The sequence below is a fragment of the Cetorhinus maximus genome, chromosome 23 (assembly GCF_964194155.1).
Source record: "Cetorhinus maximus chromosome 23, sCetMax3.hap1.1, whole genome shotgun sequence".
In the NCBI taxonomy this organism is placed as follows: Eukaryota; Metazoa; Chordata; class Chondrichthyes; order Lamniformes; family Cetorhinidae; genus Cetorhinus; species Cetorhinus maximus.
The window spans coordinates 54,724,581-54,749,450 of NC_135901.1; the positions used below are offsets into that span (position 1 = coordinate 54,724,581).

Genomic DNA, 24,870 nt, shown 5'->3' on the forward strand with positions numbered 1-24,870 from the left:
GGCCAAAACCTTGAATGTTTTCAAGAAGGAGTTACAAATAGCTCTTGGAGCGAAAGGAATCAAAGGATATGGGGAGAAGGCGGGAGGAGGCTATTGAGTTGGATGATCCGTCATGATCATAATGAGTGGTGGAGCAGGCTTGAAGGGCCGAATGGCCTGCTCCTGCTCCTATTTTCTATGTTTCCTGGTGAATCGAGTGACACTGTCAGATCTTGATGTGATATTTGGTTTGAGTTTCCTATCTGCAAATCATCTCTCTCTTGTACCCTGTAAAGGAGTTTACAAAAATCTTCATCGTAAATACAGGATAGAAATTCAAAACAGAAAATTCGAGTTTCTTTGGTACATTCTTCACCCAAACATGTGGTCCAATCAAACTGAAAGAAGTTCAAATCAGCAATAAAGTCCCAACAAAAGCAAAGGGAACCTTCCTAAGTAAGCCAGAAAGTTGTTTCCAATGTCTATGAGACACTCTGTACCCTGAGGTGCCCACCGGTTGTGGGAGGTATCAAGCGTACCGGTGGACACCGCATGTTCCCTCACCAGGGACACCCGGACACAGACAAGACCATGGAAGAGAGGTCGGCAGCCAATGTGACCAGACCCATCCTGGATCTAGAAATCCCTGTGTTAAATAGGCCCATGAACCATTACAGGAGAAGATTCTCTGATTTAACCATGCCCGCACCACCACCCCCCCCCTCCCCCCAACCCGCCCGCCCCCCACCCCACTTTACACTGGGCAGCCAGAGATTAGGATTGTGAGGTTGAAGTATCGCCAGAGGTTGAGGATCAGCACCTCTCACCCTGAATATGTAAATGGCCCATGGACTCACTCACTGTTACATCCACAAGAAGGCCGCACTTGAAACTGTCTGAAACGCAGAATAGAAACCACATGGAACAAAATACTGACAAATACTAAACTGTTGGCTACAAATAAATAAAAATATATATTGGGGGAGATGGTACCACAGTGGGAATGTCACTGGACTAATAATCCAGAAAACCAGCTTGATGCTCTGGGGACAGGGGTTCAAGTCCCACCACAGCAGCTGGTGGAATTTAAAATCAATTATTAAATCTGGAATTGTAAGCGAGTCTCAATAAGGGCGACAATTCAGCTATTGTCGATTGTCATTAAAACCCACCTGGTTCACTAATGCCCTTTTGGGAAGGAAATCTGCCGTCCTTACCTGGTCTGACATGTGACTCCAGATCCACATTGAAATGTGGCTACTGTTAAATACCCTCTGAAATGGTGTGGCAAGGACTTGCTTCAAGGGCAACAAATGCTGGCCCTGCCCACATTCCATGAAAGAAAGTTTTTAACACCACCGCCACTGAATGGCTACAATTTCGGAAGGAAGTGAAGACAGAGGGTCCAGAAAAGATGCAAGAAAACGGTTCCCCTTCCAAGGATAACAAACCAACTTCACCTCACCTAATTGAAGTTCCGATCTCTCGTGAATCTTTCCTCCACACTCTCACATTCTTCCTAAAGCTCAGAATTGGACACAATGCTGCAGTTGGGTCCAAAGCAGTGTTTTATTCAGGTTTATTCTAACTTGGTTGATTTTGTACTTTATTCCCGTATTCATAAAGCCCAGGATTCCACATGCTTTATTCACTGCTTTCTCAGCCTGCCCTGCCATCTTCAATGTGCACATAAAGCCCCAGATTACGCTGCTCCTGCACCTTTTTACACTTGTATCCTTTATTTTATTTTGCCTCTCCTTGTTTTTCCTACCGAAATGAATAACTTCACAACACTCTGAATTACATTTTATCTGCCACCTGTCTGCCTATTCCACCATCTTGTCTATGTCCACTTGAGGTTAATCACCATCCTCCCCACTGTAAACACAACTTGAAAATTTGGTGTCGTTTGCAAATTTTGAAATGCAGCCCTGCACACACAAGTCTAGATCATTAATATATATCAAGAAATCAGTGTTCTGACCACCGACCCCTTGTGATCCCACTGTATACTTTTCCTCAATTTGAAAAAGCAACCGTTTACCATGCATGTTGTTGCCTGTCACACAGCCAATGCTGCCTCTGCCCGATGGATTTTAACTCTGCTGACATGCCTGTTACTTGGCACTGTATCAAATTCCGTTTAGCAGTTCATGTGCACATCAACCGTGTTACCCTCATCAACATTCTCTGTTGCCTTATCAAAAACTCAAGAAATTTAGTTCAACACGACTGTCCTGAACAAATTGTACAAGTGGCTTAATTTTGACCTGAATTGCCGCTTCTAAATGCTTTCCCACACAGAGGTTAAACTGACTGGTCTGTCGATGCTGGGCTGACCCTTCCATTTAAGATTACTAAGGATTTAATATTAGTGCCAGGAAGTGTGGGGAAAACGTGAGGAGTTGTGAAATTGTAACATTTAAAGACACTGATAACTGATAAATAGCTCAATAAATAATCAGTTTTCAAGACATAAAGTACAGATAAATTAATTTATGAATAACTGAATTGAATTATTAATAATGTCAGGTAGAGTGCTTGGAATGGAGAAGCGAAAATTACTGCAATGCTTAAAACATGAAATGAAAAGATTAAAAACTGGAAACACTCAGCAGGTCTGGAAGAATCTGTAGAGAGAGAAACAGAATTAACGTTTCAGGTCTGTGAGCCATTGAAAGGTGGAAGAGGAACAGAAGGGAAGGTCTATGAAAGGCTGCAGGGCGAGAGAGATTAACTGACAAAAGGCTTCATAATGCAAGGTCAAAGGGAGTGGTAATGGGACTATTAAAAACACAAAAGCTGCTTCTAGATTAGATGTGAATGGCACGATAACAACAGTCTGAATGTAATGTGAAGAAAATGAGAAATAAAAAAGGAAAACTAGGACTCAAAGAAATAAGGAACAAATGAGGGCAGAGATAAATACTTGGTTAAACAGGGATCCAGGGACAAAAGCAGAAGGTGGGATTCACTTTGAATGGAGCAGCAGGATAGAGACAAGTCAGAGAATCATAGAATGGTTGTAGCAAAAGAAGGAGGCCGTTCAGCCGGTCGTGTCTGTATTAGGCCCCTGAAGGGACAATTTACCTAATGCCACGTCCCTGCCTTTGCCCCCTAGCCCTGCAATTAAACAAGATTGAACAATTCTTAAACAAAACTTGTATGAAACAAGGTGTTTACGCGAAGGGACAGCAGAAAAAAAAAGAAAAGCAGCTTGTTTACAGAGTGTATCGGGGGTGGGGAGCAGCATCATGTCCCTGTGCAGGTCAGTGAGGATTCCCAAGGTCCATCAGCCGTCTGCATGCAGTGTTTAGTGGGCCCGGGGGAGGGGAGGATGGAACCATTTGGGACACAGCACAGGGCAGGAGGTCACCCCTCCCCCACTGTCCTGGTAACACGAAGGACTCACCTTGGACTGTCCCACACCTGGGCCGGGCGGGGTCAAGGTGCAGGAAGCTGCAAGCTGGTAGGCTGAGCTGTGAACTGGGCGGAGTTGAGGGGTTTGAGTGACAGGTCTGGGGCTATATCAGTGCAGTCACAGTCACTGCTCCCCCTTTCCTCGTGGAAGTTTGACAGGAGTCGTGTTGGTGAGTATTTCTAAACTCTGTCTCACTATCCCGGGGATGGAGGTGGATTGGAGGTTGTTGTGAGTGTTGGATTATATTGTTTCTCCTCATTCTTCCCGCTTCTCCCACTCCCAGTTCCAGGCTGCAGGTCCCGGTGATTCTGGATGCGGGACAGTTGTTAGTCCCGGCCCTGGTGTGGGTGCGCAAGCGCAGATGCGCGGCTTATTGTTCTGTAATAAAGGCGGGTGATCGTCCTCCTGTATTTTGCTGCAGTTCTTCACCTCCTTGACTCTCCCGGCGCCATAGTTGCCACCTGCCGATTGCGGCAACCGACCTTCCAACAGGAAATTAACAACTTTTAGATAGAGCGGTTTCTGGGGCGCTTAGCATTGTGGGAACATTGCCCGCCATTACTCGGCGGCCATCGCCGAGAGTTATCGTGCAGCCTGAAGGCAGGTCAGCGACCTGAGCCCCTATTTCTGTTTCTTAATCTGTTCATGCTGCCTGACCTGCTGGATATTTAAAATATTTTATGTCTTAACTTCAGTTCCAGTCTTGCAGAGCTTTGCTTTCATTTTATTGTTTCATGCAGCCGAGTCTGGAAACACAGACAGACCAATTAGGAGCCGGTTTGATTAAGGTTGGGTGTTGAATGGGGGTCTTTTTTGTTGCATCAATTTTGAGCTGGAGTGGAATTGGAGGAGAAGCTGCTGGGGTTAACCCCGAGCACTTTGCAACCCAGTCTGGCCCAGCAATTTCCAGTGTGAGGCTGTTAAAGGAGGTAGATCCTGGGGGAGAACAGAGTGACAAATGTCCATTCAATTTAAGAGTGTTGCTTTAGTAACAAGTATTTCTACGGTGCCCTTTTTTCCGAGATTTTTTGTTAATTCGATTCTTGGTATTTGGGTGTCACTAACAAGAGCAGCAGATATTGTCAATCCCCAGTTGTGTGTTGGTCAGGTGTTGGTGGGCCTTCTTCCTGAATCGCTGCAGTCACTGTGGTGAAGGTGTTCCAACAATGCTGTTTGGTAAGGAGTTACAGGATTTTCACTCAGCGATGATAAATGTCCAAATCAACAACAACAAGTTGCATTTATGTAGCACACTGATTAGAATAGAATGTTCCAAAGTATTTCACAGGAATATTATACCGGAATATTTAACACTGAAGCACATGAGGAGGTATTGAGGCACATGATCAACAGCTTGGTCAAAGAGGCAAGTTTTAAGGAGAGTCTTAAAGGATGAGAAAGAGAGGACTAAATAGGGAATTCTAGAGCTTATAGCCTGAGCAGCTGAAGACACGGTCACCAACGGTGAGTCAATTAAAATCAGGGATGCTCAATCGGCCTGAATGAAATGAGTCCAGATATCTGGGAGGGATGTAGATTGGAGGATATGATAGAGATAGTGAGGAGCGTAGTCACTGAGGGATTTCAAAACAAGGATGAGAATTTGAACATTGAGGCGCTGCTTAACGAGGAGCCTATGTAGCTCAATGAGAACAGGGGCGTTGGATGAACGAGACAAAGTGCGAGTAAAGACATGGGAAGTGGAGTTTTAAATGACTCCACTGTTTCTGTGGCAGGCTAGGATGATTCCAGTTTAGAGGTAGCAAAGGAATGGATGCGTTTCAGCAGCAGCTGAGCTGAGGCAGGAATGAAATTCGGCAAAATGACTGATGTGGAAATGGACGGCCTTAGTGGTATGTAGTCAGAAGCTCAGCTTGGGGTGAAATATGACACCAAGATTGTGAACAGTCTGGTTCGGCCTCAGAGTTGTCAGAAAGGCATTGAAAGTTGGGGAGTGGAGTTTGTAACAGGGAATGAAAACAATGGCTTCAGTCTTCCCAAAATTTAAATGGAGGAAGTTTCTGTCCATCCAGTAATGGATGTCAGACAAATCAGGGCGGAGTGTGACTTGGAGGTGATGGTGTTCACATTCATCTGCTACCCTGGTCCTGATGGAGGTTGGAGGATAAGGGATTGGGAAATGCTGTCAAAGTTCTGGTAGAGTTGTGTAGGCCCAGACTGGAAGGTAGGTTCCCTTCCCTGAAGGACATTAGTGAACCAGTTGGGTTTTTATGATAATCCAGGAAATTTCATGGTCACTTTTTCCTAATGCCAGTCCCACACATTGAGCTCAATTTCACACCCAGCCTTTGTGTTTTTGTGAGTTCTCTCTCACTCACCTTTGTTTGTTTTGTCCCATTTTCACAGGGTTTTCAGTCCAGAATCACAAACCCGATATCACATCAGGATCTGACGGTGTTGTCCAATTGATCGTAACCCAAATACCATCGGATTTTGAATATGGTGATTAAGAGCCCTGTTCACAGTGGGGAGAAACCGCACACATGTTCTGTGCGTGGGCGAGGCTTCAGCCGATCATCTGACCTGTTGAAACACAGTCACAATGGAGAGAATCCATGGAAATGTGGGGACTGTGGGAAGGGATTCAATGACCCATCCCAGCTGGAAATCCATCAGTGTACAAGCACTGGAGAGAGGCCATTCATATGTTCAGTGTGTGGAAAGGGATTTTCTGATTCATCCAACCGACTGAAACACCAGCGAGTTCACGCTAGGGAGAGGCCGTTCACCTGCTCCGAGTGTGGGAAGGGATTCACTCAGTCATTCCACCTGCTGAGACACCAGCAAGTTCACACTAGGGAGAGACTGTTTACCTGTTCTGTGTGTAAGAAGGGATTTGCTGATTCATCCTCCCTAATGAAACATAAGCGAGTTCACACTGGGGAAAGACCATTTTCCTGCACTGTGTGTAAAAAGGGATTTGCTGATTCATCCAACCGACTGAAACACCAGCGAGTTCACACTGGGGAGAGACCATTTACCTGTTCTGATTGTGGGAAGGGATTCACTGATTCATGCACCCTGCTGAGACACCAACGAGTTCACACTGGGGAGAGACCATTTACCTGTTCTGATTGTGGGAAGGGATTCACTGATTCATGCACCCTGCTGAGACACCAACGAGTTCATACTGGGGAAAGACCATTTACCTGTTCTGATTGTGGGAAGGGATTCACTGATTCATCCAGCCTGCTGAGACACCAGAGAGTTCACACTGGAGAGAGACCATTTACCTGCTCCACATGTGGAAAGGGATTTGCTGATCCATCCAACCTCCTGGAACACCAACGAGTTCACACTGGGGAAAGACCATTCACCTGCTCCAAGTGTGGGAAGGGATTCACTCGGTCATTCCATCTTTCATTTCATCAGCGAGTTCACACTGGGGAGAGACCGTTCACCTGCTCCAAATGTGGGAAGGGATTCACTCGGTCATTCCATCTACTGAGACACCAGAGAGTTCACACTGGGGAGAGGCCATTTACCTGCTCAGAGTGTGGGAAGGTATTCATACAATTATCCAATATGCTGAGACACCAGCGGGTTCACAAGTAACTGCTGTGGTTGGATTTAGTTCCCAATGATATTCTTGTCTGAAGCATATTCATAAGAGTGTGTTTCTGCTGAGGTTAATAAACTCCAGCCCAGTTACAGATTCTGTATAAAATTGGAATAAATCAGCTTTGCGATAAACAGTGTGTTGAGTCGTTTTGATATCTCTAGCACAAGTTAGTTCCTTTTGAAGGGCTCTCCCTTGCCCTGTCTCCTCCATCCTCAGCCCCAACGACAATTATGAGGAGCTCATGGAGCTTCTTTGTCACTAAGATTGAGACAATCCGATCAGCTGCCTCTGCTGCTTCCCTCCCTTCCACTAACCCACCAGGACAAACTGTCTCTAAATTTCCCCCAACGTCTGAGCCGTGAACACATCTTTTTCCAGTTTCTCTCCCATCTCCTCTCATGCACTCTGTGTGCACCACCTGCTCCATCGACCCTATTCCCACTAAACTACTGACCATCCAACTTCCCCATGTTTGCCGTCATTGTCAATGGTTCTCTCTTTTCAGATACTGTGCCTCTCTCCTTTAAACCTTCCATCGTTACAACGTCCTTAAATAAAAACAAGCCCTTCACTCTTCCATCTTTGCATGCTGCTGCCCCATCTCCAGCCTCACTTTCTATTCAAAAATCCTGAAACGTTTTGTAATCTGCCAAATCCGTGTCCATTTTTCAGAGAACTCCCTGTTTGAATCCCTCCAATCAGGTTTCTGCCCTGCCTCAGTTCGATAACAGTTCTTATCAGTCACAAGTGAGATCCTATGTGGCTGTGACACAGGTAAACTTTCCCTTCTGTTCCTTCCCGACGTGTCTCACCTTCTGGGAGAGGAGACAGCCAGACCTGTGAGGAGCACCTCTACTCGGGCAGTGGGCTGAGTTTGAAAATAAACCCAAGAGCGACATCGCAGGAAAACTTGGTTGGTGAGAAGTTGCTGTTCGGGAGTGTGTTTAAATATATTAAAACTAGAAACAAAACCATAACATTTATAAAGAGGTAGCTGCCTGGATTTCAGTAAGGAACACCAGCAATAGGGAAGTAACATTAAATCAAGTCAAAGTGAAATATAGTCATAAAGTAAACTAAAGTAAGGTAAAGTTAGGAGAAGTGTAGCAAAGTGAAGTTACTGTTAATTTATTCTACTCATCCTCCTTTAAGTGTAAAATGAGAAGGAAGTAAAATGGGTAACAGGAAGTAGTAGTGAGGCTACAAGGCAGGAGAAACAAAGCAGAGCATGGAGTCTGCTTTGAATGCAGAATTATGTTAAAAGGACAAAATTAAAGGTGCTCTCCCTGAATGCGCACAGCATTCACAATCGATGATCAAAAGGCACAAATAGTAAGATATAGGGGTAAGATATTATTGCCATTATGGAAACATGGCTGCATGGTGACAAAAACTGCAAACTGAATATTCATGGATACTGGAAGTTTAGTAAAGACAGACAAAGAGGTGGAGTTGTGCTGATAATAAGGGATGAGATCAGTGCATTAGTAAAGGGGATCTCAGTTTGGAAGAACAATGTGTGGAATCTGTTTGGGTGGAGCTAAGAATTAGCAAAAGGTAGCAGACATTGGTTGGAGTTGTTCATAGCCTACCAAATAGTAATGGTAATAGTAATGTATTAATCAAGAGATGATAGAAGCATGTAGCATAGGCTATACATTGATCATGGATGACTTCAATCTACGTGTACACTGGGTAAACCAATTGAGCACTGATGCAGTGGAAGATGAATTTCTGGAGTATGTTGGGAATGGTTTTCTAGAGCAGTATGTTGAGGAGCCAACTCGAGGACAGGCTATTTTAGATCTAGCATTATGTAATGAAAAAGGACTAATTAATAATCTTCTTGTAAAAGAACATTGAGGGGCGAGTGAACACAATATTATAGTATTTTATACTATGTTTGAAAATGAGGTAGTTCACTCTGAAGCAAGGGTGTTAAAGTTGAATAAAGGAAATTATGAAGGCGTGAGGGAGAAATTGGCTGAGATAGAATGTGAAAATACGTTAAAATGTACAGAGGCAATGGATAGTCTTCAAAGAATTATTACATAGCTTACAGCACATACACCTTCCTTCAAGGTGCAGAACCCCCAAAAAGTCAGTCAACCGTGGCTGACAAAGGAAGTTAAGGATGGTATAAGATTTAAAGATAAGCTTATGAAGTTGCCAGAAGTGGTAGTAAACCTGAGGATTGGGAGGCTTTTAAAATACAGCAAAAGAAGACCAGGAAACTGGTAAAGAAAGGGAGAATAGCATATGAATGCAATCTAGAGAAAAGATAAAAACAGACTCTAAAAGCTGCTTTAGGCAAATGTGGGTCCATTGCATGCAGAGTCGGGGATTAGAGAAATGGCAGTGAAGCTAAATGATAATTCTGAGTCTGCCTTCACTGGGGAAGATACAAGAAATCTCCCAGGTTTGGAGATCCAAGGGAGTAGGGAGAATAAGGAGTTGAAGGAAATTAATATCAGTAAGAATGGGATTGAACGTTGATAAGTCACTGGGACCTGACATATTAATTAGCAAAATAAACCCACATGGGATAGGAGGCAATACACTGACATGGATTAAGGATTGGTGAACAGGCAGAAAACAGAGAGTAGGAATAAACGGGTAATTCTCGTGTTGGTAAGCTGTGATTAGTGGGGTACCACAAAGATCAGTACTTGGGTCCCAGTTGATCACAATATATATTAACAATTTGGATGTGGGGACCAAATGTAATCCTTCCAAGTTCGCAGATGATACAAAGCGAGGTGGGAATGTGTTGTGAGGTAGATGTAAAGCAGCTATGGGAGGATTTGACTTAGTGAGTGGGCAAGAACATGGCAGATGGAATATATTGTGGAAAAATGGCAGAAGGAACAGACGTTCAGAGTATTTCCTAAATAATAAGAGATGAGAAAGTGTAGATGTACAAAGGGACCTGGGTGTCCTTGTCCATAAGTCGCTGAAGGCTAACATGCAGATGCAGCAAGCTATTCGGAAGGCTCGTGGAATGTTAGCTTTTGCCACAAGAGGATTTGAGTACAGGAGTAGTAAAGTCTTGCTTCAATTGTTTAGAATCTTGTTTAGACCGCACCTGGAGTAGTGTGTGCAGTTTTGGTCACCTTGCCTCAGAAGGATATTATTGCCATAGAGGGAATGCAATGAAAGTTCATAGGTTTGTTCCGGGGATGGTGGGACTGTCTTATGAAGAGAGATTGGGCAAATTCACTCTCCTTAATCAGTACATATTTCACCACATCTCTACCTCCTTTTAGATCTGAAGAAGGGTTATACGGACTCGAAACATTATCTCTGTCTCTCTCTCCGCAGATGCTTTCAGACCTGCTGTGTTTTTCCGGCATTTTTTGTTTTCGTTCCCCTGTTCCTATGTCTGCGGTGGATCCCCCTCTCCCAGGCCTGGGCTTCCATGTGATGTTCTGAATGATGACAGGATTAACCTTCTCCCTAACCTGTCCTAACCCTTCTGCCCGTTCATTTATTGAAACCAGGGATTCTACTTGTTCTAATGGTGACTTTCCCTGCCTGGCTAGTCATTCCTTGAAGTGAGCCCTTGAATTGTTTGTACGTTGTTTTATCATGTTCCCACATTTCAGTAACAAATGTTGAAATGTCTGCTCCACACCCACAGGGTTTCATCTGTTTAAAGTCACAAACAGAAAGGTCCAGTTTTCTCCTGGAGTTTGAGACAAATCAGCTTTCAGAATGATGCAGAGTTCCAGCCAATGAGGGAGAACCGAGATCAGCCCCGCCCCTCATTCACTCTGATTGGCTGGAGGAGCAGCTGCTCCCATTCGGTCATCCAGCCCCGCCCACTCCTCCGTCCCTGATGGAAAAACTCAGCAGATCTGACATCATCTGTGGAATGAAAAAAAACAATTAATGTTTCGAGTCCGTGTGACTCACTGTTTTGTTCTCTCTCCACAGATGCTGTTAGACCTACTGAGTTTTTCCAGCATTTTCTGCTTTTGTTTCAGAATTCCAACATCCGCAGTATTTTGCTTTTACTTTAAAGTTGTGAAATCACCTGAGCCAAATGAGATGCACCCAAGGATCCTGGGAGAACTGGGTTAACAGAAATTTCCTCCATTTAAATATTGAGAAGACGAAAGCCATTGTCTTCAGTCCTCGCTACAAACTCCACTCCATAGTCACTGGCTCCATCCCTCCACCTTGCTGGGAGTTGGAGTGGAGCGGACCTGTGGGAGATACTCAGGAGATGAGAAGTGCTTATAAATACAGGTCGGGGATTCGAGTGAGGCCTACCTTGCTGGGAGTCAGAGTGGAGCGGACCTGCAGGAGACAGTGGGGAGCTGAGGAGCACCTATAAATACAGACCGAGGATTTGAGTGAGGAATGTCTATAAATACAGACCGAGGATTTGAGTGAGGAGTGGCTATAAATACAGACCGAGGATTTGAGTGAAGAGTGTCTATAAATACAGACCGAGGATTAGAGTGAGGAACATCTATAAATACAGACCGAGGATTTGAGTGAGGAGCATCTATAAATACAGACCGGGGATTTGAGTGAGGAGCGTCTATAAATACAGACCGAGGATATGAGTGAGGAGCGTCTATAAATTCAGAGTGGGGATTTGAGTGAGGAGCCTCTATAAATACAGAGTGAGGATTTGAGTGAGGAGTGTCTATAAATACAGACCGAGAATTTGAGTGAGGAGCATCTATAAATACAGACCGGGGATTTGAGTGATGAGTGTCTATAAATACAGACCGGGGATTTGAGTGAGGAACGTCTATAAATACAGAGTGAGGATTTGAGTGAGGAGTGTCTATAAATACAGACCGGGGATTTGAGTGAGGAGCGTCTATAAATACAGAGCGGGGATTTGAGTGAGGAGCGTCTATAAATACAGACCGAGGATTTGAGAGAGGAGCGTCTATAAATACAGACCGGGGATTTAAGTGAGGAGTGTCTATAAATACAGACCGGGTATTTGAGTGAGGAACGTCTGTAAACATAGACGGGGGATTTGAGTGAGGAGCGTCTATAAATACAGAAGGGGGGTTTGAGTGAGGAACGTCTATAAACACAGATGGGGGATTTGAGTGAGGAACGCCTATAAATACAGATGGGGGATTTGAGTGAGGAGCGTCTATAAATATAGAGCCGGGATTTGAGTGAGGAACGTCTATAAACACAGACGGGGGATTTGAGTGAGGGACGTCTATAAATACAGACAGGGGGTTTGAGTGAGGAACGTCTATAAACACAGACGGGGGATTTGAGTGAGGAACGCCTATAAATACAGACGGGGGATTTGAGTGAGGAACGGGCTGTTTCACTGTTGCAGCTGCTGTGAGGCAGCAGGAGAGGGGGGGAAAGAGGCAACTGTGATGTCACAGGAAGCAGGTACGTTGATTGGTCGGTAAGTGCTCAGTCTAAGGGACAGTGTGTGAGAAACCAGCTTAGGACAGGCAAGTTCAGGTAGATCTATAAATAAAAATAACTTTACACTAATAAACCAAAATTTGAAAACTTTAAAATTCAAATAAAACAACAAAGATTTTAAACAAGCAATAAAATAGAGTTACTTAAATAAACATCTAATACACATCCCTTGTAGTTAAGAAGCATATAATCTTTAGTTGTCAGTGATACTAGCATTCAGTAAACACAGTAAATTGTAGCATACATAGGAAGAAAGTAATTAAAGTAAATTAACTAAATAACATAAGTTAGAATGGTGGGACAGGGGTTATGTTGCAGCTGTGAGATGTGGGAGCTTTTGGATGCCAAGGCGATCCATGACAAACACGTCTGCAGGAAGTGTAAGCAGCTTGAGGAATTCCGGATCAGGATTATTGATCTGGAAACCGAAATGCAGACACGCAACAACATAATGGACGGGGAGAAATACCTGGATACTTTGTTCCGGAAGACAGTCACACCTCTTAGAAGAGGGTCATCTGTTTGATCAGCAGTGAGGGACAGGAGGATGTGACTGTCAGTGAGGCAGGTAATGGGACTGAGCAGGCAGTAGTGGAGGAGTCTCAGGCTTTGCAAGTGTCAAACAGGTTTGAGATGCTCACAACCTGTGTGGATGAAAGTGAAATGTGCAAGGTGGATGAGCTGGCTGGCCATGACACTGTGGTACAGGAAGCCATTCACGCAGTGGGAGCAAAACGGAATGTAGTGGTAGTAAGGGATAGTATAGTGAGAGCATTGACACTGTTTTCTGCAGCAAAAAGTGAGAGTCCAGACGGCTGTGTTGCCTGCCCAGTGCCAGGGTTCCGGACATCTGCTCAGGGCTGGAGAGGGACTTGCAATGGGAGGGGGAGAATCAAGTTGTCGTGGTCCATATACGTACCAATGACATGGGTAGAACTAGGAAAGAGGTTCTGTAAAGTCAGTGTAAGGAGCTAGGTAGCAAATTATGTAGCTGAAACTCAAAGGTAATAATCTCTGGATTATTACCTGAGCCACGTGCAAATTGGCATCGGGCAAATAAGACTGGAGAGACCAATGTGTGGCTCAAAGATTGGTGTGGGAGAAGTGGGTTCCGGTTTGTGGGGCACTGGTATCAGAGCTGGGGACAGTGGGGGCTGTACCGTTGGGACGGTTTACACCTGAACCGTGCTGGGATGAGTGTCCTCACAAATCGCATAGCTAGGGAAGTAGAGAGGGCTTTAAACTAAACAAGAGCAGTGAGGGATCAAGCTTGGGTAGAGGTATCAATTCAAGGTGTAGAGTCAAGAAAGGAGAGCAAAATAGTAATATGAGAAACAAGGTCAGAGAATGGCAGGAAAGGACTGAGAGAAAGAAACCTGAGAATAAATCAACAGTCAAGACTAAATGTTACAACGGTAACAAAAAGACAAGACTGAAGGCTCTCTATCTGAATGCACATAGCATTCAAAACAAAGTAAATGAATTGACGACTCACACAGAAGTAAATAAATATGAGCTGTTAGTAATTATGGAGACGTGGCTGCAGGACAACTAAGATTGGGTCCTTAATATTGAGGGGTACATGACATTCAAGGAGAATAGGAAGCTAGGTAAAGGTGGCGGGGTTGCATTGTTAATCAAAGAGGGCATTGGTGCAATAGTTAGAGATGACCTTGGATCAGGAGATCAGGATGTAGAGTCGGTTTGGGTGCAGATGAGGAATAGTAGGGGAAAAATAGTCATTAGTGGGAGTGGTTGATGGGCCCCTAACAGCAGCCATAGTGTAGGACAAAGTATTCAAGAGAAAATATTGTGTGCTTGTGATAAAGGGACGGCAATAATCATGGGTGATTTTAATCTACACGTTAACTGGAAAAATCAGATTGGCAGTAATAGCCTGGATGAGGAGTTCTTGGAATGCTTTTGAGATAGTTTCTTAGAACAGCATGTTCAGGAGCCAATCAGAGAGCAGGTTATATTTGACGTGGTATTGTGTAATGTAACAGGATTAATTAATGACCTCAGAGTAAGGGCACTACTAGGTAGCAGCGAGCACAATATGGTTGAATTTTACATCCAGTTTGAAAGGGAGAAGAGTGGGTCAAAGACTAATATCTTAAACTTAAATAAGGGCAACTATGTGGGGATGAAAGCTGAGCTAGCTGAAGTGAACTGGGAAACTAGGCTAGAGGATAGATGAATAGAGAAGCAGTGGCAGACATTTAAGGGAATATTTCAAAGTATTCAGAATGAGTACATCCCAACCATAAAGAAAAATCATAAGGGGAGGACCCACCATCTGTGGTTAACTAAAGAAGTTAAAGAAAGCATCAGCTTAAGGAAAAAGCATACAAATCCACAAAGATGAGCAGCAGGACAGATGATTAGACAGAATATAAAGAACAGTCAAAAATGGCTAAAAGGTTAATCAGGAGAAAGAAATTAGAGTGTGAGAGGAAGTTTGCTAGAAATGTAAAAATGGAGAGCAAGTGTTTCTACAGGTGCTTAAAAAGGAAAAGAGTGAGCAAAGTGAGTGTTGGTCCTCTAGAGGGTGACAGTGGGAAGTTAATAGTAGATAAGGAAATGGTAGAAGAAATTAATAATATTTTGCTTCTGTGTTCAATATAGAGGATACAAAAAACATTCCAGTAATAGCTGCAAATCAGAAGGTGACAGGAGAAAGGAACTTGGTGAAATTGAAATCACTGGGGAAATGGTACTGAGCAAATTGAAGGAGCTGCCGATGTCAAGTCTCTGGGATCCAATGAACTACATCCTAGGGTCTTAAAAGAGGCGGCTAATGCGGTAGTCGGTGCGCTGGTGTTAATTTTCCAAAATTCGCTCGATTCTGGAAAGGTTCCGTCAGATTGGAAAGCAGCAAATATAACCCCTCTATTCAAGAAGGGAGGGAGGCAGAAAACAGGAAACTATAGGCCAGTTAGCTTGACGTCTGTCGTGGGGAAGTTATCAGAATCAATCATTAAGGAGGTTATAGCTGGGCACTTAGAAGAGCTCAAGGCAATTGGGAAGAGTCAGCATGGTTTTGTGAAAGGAAAATCCTGTTTAACCAATTGATTGGAGTTATTTTGAAGGAGTAACATGCGCAATGGATAAAGGGGAGCCTGTAGACATACTGGACTTGGATTTCCAGAAGGCATTTGATAAGGTGCCACATCAAAGATTATTACAGAAAATAAAAGCGCATGGTGTAGGGGGTAACTTATTAGCATGGATAGGAGATTGGCTGGCTGGCAGAAAGCAGGGAGTATGTGTAAATGGGTCTTTTTCTGATTGGCAGGATGTGACGAATGGAGACCCACAGGGGTCTGTATTGGGGCCTCAGCTTTTTGTGATTTACATCAATGTTTTATTTGAGGGGAGTGAAGACATGGTCGCTAAATTGGCAGATGGCACAAAGATAGCAAGGAAAGTATGTTGCGAAGAGGACATGAGGAGGTTGCAGATGGATGTAGATAGGTTGAATGAGTGGCCAAAGATCTGGCAAATGGAGTGAAATGTGGGAAAATGTGAAGTTGGTCACTTTGGCAGTAAGAACAAAAAAGCAGAGTATTGCTTAAATGGAGAATGGCTGCATAATTCTGTAGTGCAGAGGGAGCTAGGTGTTCTAGTAAATGAGTCACAAAAAGTTTGTATGCAGGTACAGCAAGTAATTAATAAGGCTAATGGAATGCTATCCTTTGTTAGGAGAGGGGTTGAACATAAAAGTAAGGATGTTATGCTTCAGTTATACAGGACTGCACCTTGAATACTGCGTGCAGTTTTGGTCTCCTTATTTAAGGAAGGATATAAATGCATTGGAGGCGGTTCAAAGGATGTTCACTAGATTGATATCTGGAATGAGCGGGCTGTCTTATGAGGAAAGGTTGGACAGACTGGAGTTTAGAAGAGTGAGGGGTGATTTGATTGAAGTATACAAGATCCTGAATGGCCTTGACAAGGTGGACGTTGAAAGGATATTTCCTCTTGTGGGTGAGTCTAGAACTAGGGGGCACCGTTTCAAAATTAGGGGGTCGCCCTTTTAGGACAGAGATGAGGATAATTTTTTTTTCTCAGAGGGATGTGCGAATGGAAACTCTCTGCCTCAGATGGCGGTGGAGGCGCGATCATTGAATATGTTTAAGACAGAGGTAGATAGATTCTTGTTAGGCAAGGGAATCAAAGGTTATCGAGGTTAGATGGCAATGTGGAAATTCAAACACAAGAAGATCAGCCATGATCTTATTGAATGACACAGCAAACTTGAGAGGCCAAATGGTCTGCTCCCGTTCCTATTCCATATGTTCTTATGGTCTCTCTCCAGTGTGAATTCGCTGGTGTATTCACAAGTGGGATGACTGAGTGAATCCCTTCCCACACATGAAGCAGGTGAATGGTCTTTCCCCAGTATGAAATCGTTGGTGTCTCAGCAGGCCAGATGGCTGAGTGAATCCCTTCCCACACTCGGTACAGGTGAATGGTCTCTCTCCAGTGTGAAACCGCTGGTGTATTCGCAGGTGGGATGACTGAGTGAATCCCTTCCCACACTCGTAGCAGGTGAATGGTCTCTTCCCATTGTGAAACCGCTGGTGTGTTCGCATGTGGGATGGCTGAGTGAATCCGTTCCCACACTCGGAGCAAGTGAACGGTGTATCTCCAGCATGAATTCGCTGGTCCCTCTGCAGGTGGCATGACTGAGTGAAACCCTTCCCACACTCGGAGCAGGTGAACGGTCTCTCCCCACTGTGAACTTGCTGGTGTATCAGCAGGTCAGATGACTGAGTGAATCTCTTCCCACGCTCAGAGCAGGTTAACGGCCTCTCCCCACTGTGAACCCACCGGTGTCTAAGCAGGTCAGATGACTGAGTGAATGCCTTCCAACACTCAGAGCAGACGAACGGTCTCTCCCCATTGTGAATTCGCTGGTGTGCTCGCAGGTTGGTTGAGTAAGTGAATCCCTTCCCACACTCAGAGCAGGTGAATAGCTTCTTCCCATTGTGAACTCGCTGGTATCTCAGCAGCTCAGATGACTGAGTGAATCCCTTCCCACATTCAGAGCAAGTGAATGGTCTCTCCTCAGTGTGAATTCGCTGGTGTGTTCGCAGGTTGGCTGACAGAGTGAATCCCTTCCCACACTCGGAGCAGGTGAACGGCCTCTACCCGGTGTGACTGCGTCGATGGATTTCCAGCTGGGATGGGTAATTGAATCCTTTCCCACAGTCCTCACATTTCCACGGTTTCTCCATGGTACGGGTGTCCATGTGTCTCTTCAGGTTTGATGATCAATTGAATCCTTGTCCAAACAGAGAACATGTGTACAGTCACCCCCACTGTGAATGGTGTGATGCTATTTCAGGCTGTGTAACTGGTTAAAGCTCTTTCCACTGTCAGTTCACTCGGGTGTGTGTGTGTCTCAGTGCTTTTCCAGACACACTGATGTTTGAAATCTTTTCCCACAGACAGAATAGACAAACATTTCTCCTTCCACATTCAAAGACTGATGATATTCAGGTCCTGATGAATCGAGTGACTCTGTCAGATCTTGATGTGCTGTTTGGTTTGAGTTCCCCCTCTGTAAATCCTCCCCTTCTGATACCCTGTAAAAGGAGTTTACAAAAGTCATCACTGTAAGAACAGGATAGAAATTCAGAGCAGACAATTCTCATTTCTATGGAACATTATTTCCTGTCTTCTTCTCCCAAGGCTGCAAATCCCTGTCCCACACATTCTCCCTCCTCCCTGTGCTGAAGCCAAACAGAGTTTTGGATAATTCTTCCTGTATGTTTTTAACAAATTTGTCCAACTGAAGATAACAAAATGTTTGATGATTCACTCCAGTACTCATGACAAAACATTAATCTGAAACCCCCTGACCGACCACACAGAATAGCAGATGTTAACCTTGTGTCCAAACCTTATTGTGTGGAGATTTAATGAGTGACTGTGAAGGTGGTTTCTCCAAACCTCCCAGGGTTTCCTTCCTTCCTTCTCTCCCTCTAAGTTAAACCATGGGATCAGTCTCATGGCCCATTCTGGTTACTGCTTCTCTTCCTGATGACTAATTAACTCCAGTTAAATACTGAGAAGACTGAAGACACTGTTTTAAATCCCTGCTTCAATCTCCATTTCCCAGGTACAAACTCCATCTCTCTCTCTGGGAACAGTCTGAGATTAAGCCAGTCTGTTCACAACCTCGGTGTTACATTTGATCTCGAGATGAGCTTCTGACCTCATATCTGTGCCATCACTAAGACGGCCTGTTTCCACTCGACCTCACTGTGTCTCAATGCTTCTGCTGCTGAAACCCTCACCCCTGCCATTGTTACCTCCAGACCTGAACGACTATCCCAACACATTCCTGGCTGGTCTCCCACATTCTACGCTCCGTAAACATGAAGCCATCCAAAGATCTGCTGTCCATGTCTTCACTCGTAGCAAGTCCTGTTTCACTATCACCCCTCTGCTTCCTGACCTGCTTTGGCTCCCAGTCAAGCAACAACTTGATTTTAAAATTCTCATCCTTGTTTTCAAATCCCTCCATGGCCATACCCCTCCCTTTCTCTGTAATCTCCTCCAGCCCCACAACCCTCTGAGATATCTGCACTGCTCGAATTCTGGCCTTGAACATTCCCTATTTTAATCGCTCCAGCATTAATGACCATGCCTGAAGTTCCCTCGTTCACAAACTCTGAAATTCTCTCCCTAAACAGTGCAGTAGATGTCGGGATGCTGAATAAATTTGAGGAGATAGACAGATTTTTAATTAGTAATGGATTGAAAGGTTATGGGGAGAGGGTGGGAAATTGGATTTGAGGCCGAAATGAGATCAGCCATGATTGTATTGAATGGCAGGGCAGGCTCGAGGGGCTGAATTGCCTACTTCTGCTCCTAGTTCTTATGTACACCTCTCCCTCTGTCTGCCACATTTCCCCCTTTTAAGACACTTGAGTATTGCTTAAAAAAAAGACATTCTGTCAAAACTTTTATCTTGTGCTCATCAGGACAGACGCAAGGACACTGAATTTCAAAGATTGTCAGTCGGGCTCAAAATGTGGTTCACTTTTGCTTGCTAGAAGCTACAGATATTCATACACAGGGAACTGTCCACTGCAGACAGAAGGTGCATGTCCAGGGATGGGGCCGTTTGTTGAATTAAACAAAAGCATGGAGGATGATAGCTCTTTGGTGCATTCTCCATGGTAATGCCTTGACCAATCAGAGCTGACTGGCCAGCCAGTCAACACCCTTTCCTTGTGCAGCATAAATTGTTGTTCGCTGAGAAATTTGGTTCTTTTGCATCTGTCCGGAGGAGTGCAACATGAAATATCAGCAATATGTCTCCCTTTTTCAGCAATGTTTAAATTCTGTACTGCTGAGTGACTGTGGGTTTATAATTCTATTGCTGCTGATCTAAAACTCCTGGTGAACACACATTTTATGAATGTCTCCCTCGGGCTGTTGTTCATTGTCCCCGTGAGGATGGCGGCCGCGCATGCGCCTGTCCCGACTTTGCCCCTATAAAGATGGCGGCAGCGCATGCGCCCGTCCCGACATTACCCTATAAAGATGGCGGCCGTTAACTCGGGCGTTCCTCCCGCAGCGCCGAGCAAACCCGAGACCGGTGGCTTTTTATTGAGGGTTTGGGGCCGGTACCGTAAGTTTATGAAGTTTCCAAACTAACCCGCCGGCCCTATCTCTGTTCACAGGTTTATTTTCGGCCCTGGATCCGCATTCGGTCTTTGTCAAACCCGGATTTTAAATCCGCTCGTTCGAGCTCTCTTCCCGTCTGCCTCCACGGATTGCGCATGCTCCGGCTCCAAATGATTGGCGGCAGCTCCGGACCAATAGAAAAAAGGGGCGGAGCTGGAGGACGGAGCGGGAGCAGTTGGTCCTCCAGCCAATCGGAATGAATGAGGGACGGAGCCTGTTGGGAGTGGAGCATGCGCAATGAGTGCGGAGGACCGGGACGAAAGCGGTGGAATTGAAAGTCCAGCGGGTGAGAAAGGGCCGAGTGCAGGAGAGGAATGGAGCCGGAGGGTGGACTGGGAGGGTTCACAAACACCCGGTGTAGGACTCCAAACCCGGATTACAAACTCCCGGAGCCCAGTTTACACCCAGTGTTTGGAAACTCCTTTTACAGGGGGTTAGAAGGGGAGGATTTACACACAGAAAACTCCATCCCAGAGAAATGTTTCTCTCTTAATTTCTATCTTGTTCTGACGGTTAGTGTTTTTGAAATTTTCTGATACTGGATCTTAGAAGTTAAGGGTTGATAGATGGGAAACTCAAATCAAACATCAATTCAGATCTGGCAGAGTCACTCGATTCATGAGGACCTGAATATCATCGGCCTTTAAATCTGGAAGGTAAACAGTTGGCCTGTCTGTCTGTGGGCAAAGGTTACTTGTAGGAGAAAGAATAATTAACTGGGGAAAGCCAACTTCAATAGGGTGAGAATGGATCTGACCCAGTAAAGTGGAATCAAAGGTCGGCAGGAGAAACTGTAATTGAGGAATGGGCTGCCTTAAAGAGGAAATAGATCAGACATAGTAATGACATATTCTTATAAATGAGGAAGGTATGGCTAACATATCCACAGCTCACTAAATAAGAGAAGAGATTAAGATGAAGATGAATAAGTCTGCTAACAGAGATATCAAGTGGCTAATAGAACCGAGAGACAGGATAAAGAAAGGATATTCAGAGAGAAATTGGAAAAAGCAAGTAAGAGAAGCAAAGAGAGAGTATGAGAAGAGACTGGCAGCTAACATGGAAGGAAATCAAAACGCTTTCTCCGTCTTATACCTAGTAACAGGGTGGGAAAAGGAGACAGGGGCTGATTAGGGAATAAAAAAAGGTGATTTACCCATTGGGACAAGGGGTATGGATGAGGTATAAATGAATATTTGGCATCTGTCTTTACCAAAGATGATGCTGCACAGGTCATGGTTAAAGAGGAAGTAGTTCAAACACTTGTGGTGTTTAATATTGATAAGGAGAAGGTATTATATAGGCTGTCTGATAAAGTTGACAAGGCACCAGGATTGGATGAGATGTATCCAAGGATACTGAGGGAATTCAGAGTGGAAATTGTGGAGGCACTGACCATATTATTCCAATCTTCTTCAGACCCATGAGTGGTGACAGAGAACAGGAGAATTGCAAATCATACACCTTTGTTCAAAAAGGGTGTAATGATAAGCCCAGCAACTACCAGACCAGTCAGTTTAGCCTTGCGAGTGATAATTCTGGGCAAAATTAATAGTCACTTAAGCAAATGTGGGCTAATTCAGGAAAGCCAGCACAAGTTTGTTAAGGGAAAATCATGTTAAACTAACTTGCTTAAGGTTTTTCAAGATTTAACAGTGTGGTTGATGAGGGTAATGCTGTTAATGTGGTGTACATGGTCTTCCAAATGGCATTAGGTAAAGTGCCACATAACAGACTTGTGAGCAAAGTTATAGCTCACAGAACAAAATGGGCAGCAGCAACATGGGTACAAAATTAACTGCGTGACTGGAAACAGAGAGTAATGATTTTTCAGAATGGAGGAAGGTTGAAAGTGGATTTCCCCAGGAGTCAGTGTTAGGACTCCTGCTCCTATGACCTAGACCTTAGTGTTCAGGCACAAGTTTGAAATTTATGGGCACAGACTGTGTAGAAGGTCCTTTCTCTGGTGGACCTTAGTGAACCAGTTGAGTTTTTGTGACAATCCAGCATCTTTCATGGTCACTTTTTCCTAGTGCCGGCCCCACAAATTCCCAGATCCATTCAGCTCAGTTTCACAACCTGCCTTTGTGTTTTTGTGGGTTCTCTCTCACTCCCTCTTTCTGTTTTAAATCAATTCCACAGGATATTAGGAGGAGAGGATTTGCAGTCAAGAAACTGAAACCAAACATCACATCAGGATCTGATGGATTGCACAGTTTATCGTAGCCTGAATATCATCGGATTTTGAACATGGAAGGAAAAAGCACTGTTCAAAGTGGGGAGAAACTGTACACGTGTTGTGTTTGTGGACAAGGCTTCAGCTAATCATCTAATGTGGCAGGACATAAATGCAGTCCCAACAGGGAGAAACCGTGGAAATGTGGGGACTGTGGGAAGGGATTCAATTACATGGAAAGACATCGGTGCAGTCAAACAGCAGAGAGATCGTTCATCTGCTCCGAGTGTGGGAAGGGATTCACTCGTTCATCCTACCTACTGAAACACCAGCGAGTTCACACTGACGAAAGACCTTTTAAATGCTTGGACTGTTGGAAGTGCTACAAAAGTTCCTGGGAACTGATGACCCATCAACGTGTTCACACTGACGCGAGACCGTTCAGCTGCTCTTACTGTGGGACTGGGTTCAGGTGATCATCTCATCTGACTATGCACCAACGAATTCACACTGGGGAGAAGCCATTTATCTGTTCCAAGTGTGGGAAGGGATTCACTCAGTCATCCAACCTGCTGAGACACCAGCATGGTCACACTGGAGAGAGGCATTTCACCTGTTCAGAATGTGGGAAGGGATTCACTGATTCATCCCATCTGTTGACTCACCAGCGAGTTCACAGTGAGGAGAGACCTTTTCGATGTCCAGACTGCGGGAAGTGCTATAAAAGTTCCGGGGACCTGGTGTCCCATCAACGTGTTCACACTGACGAGAGACCGTTCAGGTGCTCTCACTGTGGGACTGGATTCAGGCGATCAGCTAATCTTATTTCACACCAGCGAGTTCACACTGGGGAGAGGCCTTTCACCTGCTCCGTGTGTGGGATGGGATTTACTCAGTCATCCAACCTCCTGAAACACCAGCGAGTTCACACTGTGGAGAGACCGTTCACCTGCTCCGAGTGTGGGAAAGGATTCACTCAGTCATCCAACCTGCTGAGACACCAGGAGGTTCACGAGTAACTACAGTGATTGAGTTTTGCAACTGAACCATGTTTCACTGGGGTCTATTTCTGCTGTTGTTAGTAAACTCCAGCCCAGTTATAGGTGTTAATATTCTGGATAAAAATAAAATCATTAAGCTTTCAATTAAATAGATGATGTTGAATCTTTTTACTATCCCTAAGACATTAGTTCCTTTCGAAGGGCTCTCCCTCTCCCCTGTCTCCTCCATCCTCACCTTCAGCAACAAGTATGAGGAGCTCATGGAGCTTCTTTGCCACTAAGATTGAGACAATCCGATCAGCTGCCTCTGCTGCTTTCTTCCCTTCCACTAGCCCATCGGGACAAACTTTCTCTAAAGATCCCCCATGTCCGAGTTCTGAACCCACATCTTTCTCCAGTTTCTCTCCCATCTCCCCTTCCTGCCCTCTCAGAGCTCACTTTGTCCATGAGACCCACCTCCTGCTCCATCGACCCTGTTCCCGCTAAACTGCTGATCACCCATTTTCCCCATGTTCACTGGTATTAACGGTTCTCTCTCTCCTGGTACTGCCCATCTCTCCTTCAAATCTGCCATCATCACCTGTCCTCAATAAAACCAACACTTGACCCCACGATCCTATTAAACTCCCGCTCCAGCTCCCACCTCCTTTTGCTCTCCAAAGTCCTGATCACCTCCCAAATCCATGTCTACATTTCCCAGAACTCCATGTTTAAATCCCTCCAATAAGATCACTGTCCCTGTCACGGTATCGAAATAGCTCTTCCCAAAGTCACCAATGACACCCCATGTGAATGTGACAAAGGAAAACTCCCTCGTTGTCCTTCTCAGCCTGTCCACAGCCTCTAACAACGTGGACCAAACCGTCCTCCTCCAATGCCTCTGCACTGGTGGCCAGCTGGGTGGGACATGATGAAACAATGTACAAACAATTCAAGGGCTGACTGACTTCAAGAAATAACCGGGCAGACAGGGAATGTCACCGTTACAACAAGGAGAGTCCGTGGTTTCAGTGAATGAACCGACAGAAGGGTGTTGTGGAGAATCTAAAACACTCAACATGAGTCAGCTGTGAGATGGAAAAGCAACATTAACGACAAATATGGGGATACAGGAGAGCTCCAAAGACATCTCATCGATACAAGTTTCTCCCGTACGCTTGGAGTATTTTGTGGACATTACAGCATTGATCATGATTACAGAATGAACCGTGTGCCCTTGTTTATAATTTCGATCCTGTACGTTCATGCCTATGTAGAAATGGTCTGCACCCATACCTGGTTCCTCTGTTATACCCCTCCCACCCCACACCACAAGTGCACTTCCTCTGACCTTCTCGACTTTCTAGCTCCTTCTCACTGTCTCCCTTTCCATCAAAAATCAGCAAATTGTTAAAAAAATCAATGTAAAAATAATGTCTAACTTTGTTATCCCGACATTAGCAAGAAGTCCCCTTATGTCCCCATTGGACATATGTCCATTCGACCATACCCTAATCCTTCTGTAAATTAACCATGTCAGTCAGACAAAGCAGAATTATTAACTTGAAGCATATATTTGTTAATGGCGCATTCCCACCTTTCA

The 24,870-nt window shown here is 44.7% G+C and overlaps 1 pseudogene; it reads left to right on the forward strand.

Annotated features, from left to right (window-relative positions):
* Positions 1-24,870, forward strand: part of LOC144698055 (uncharacterized) — a 176,866-nt pseudogene that overhangs the window by 95,751 nt on the left and 56,245 nt on the right.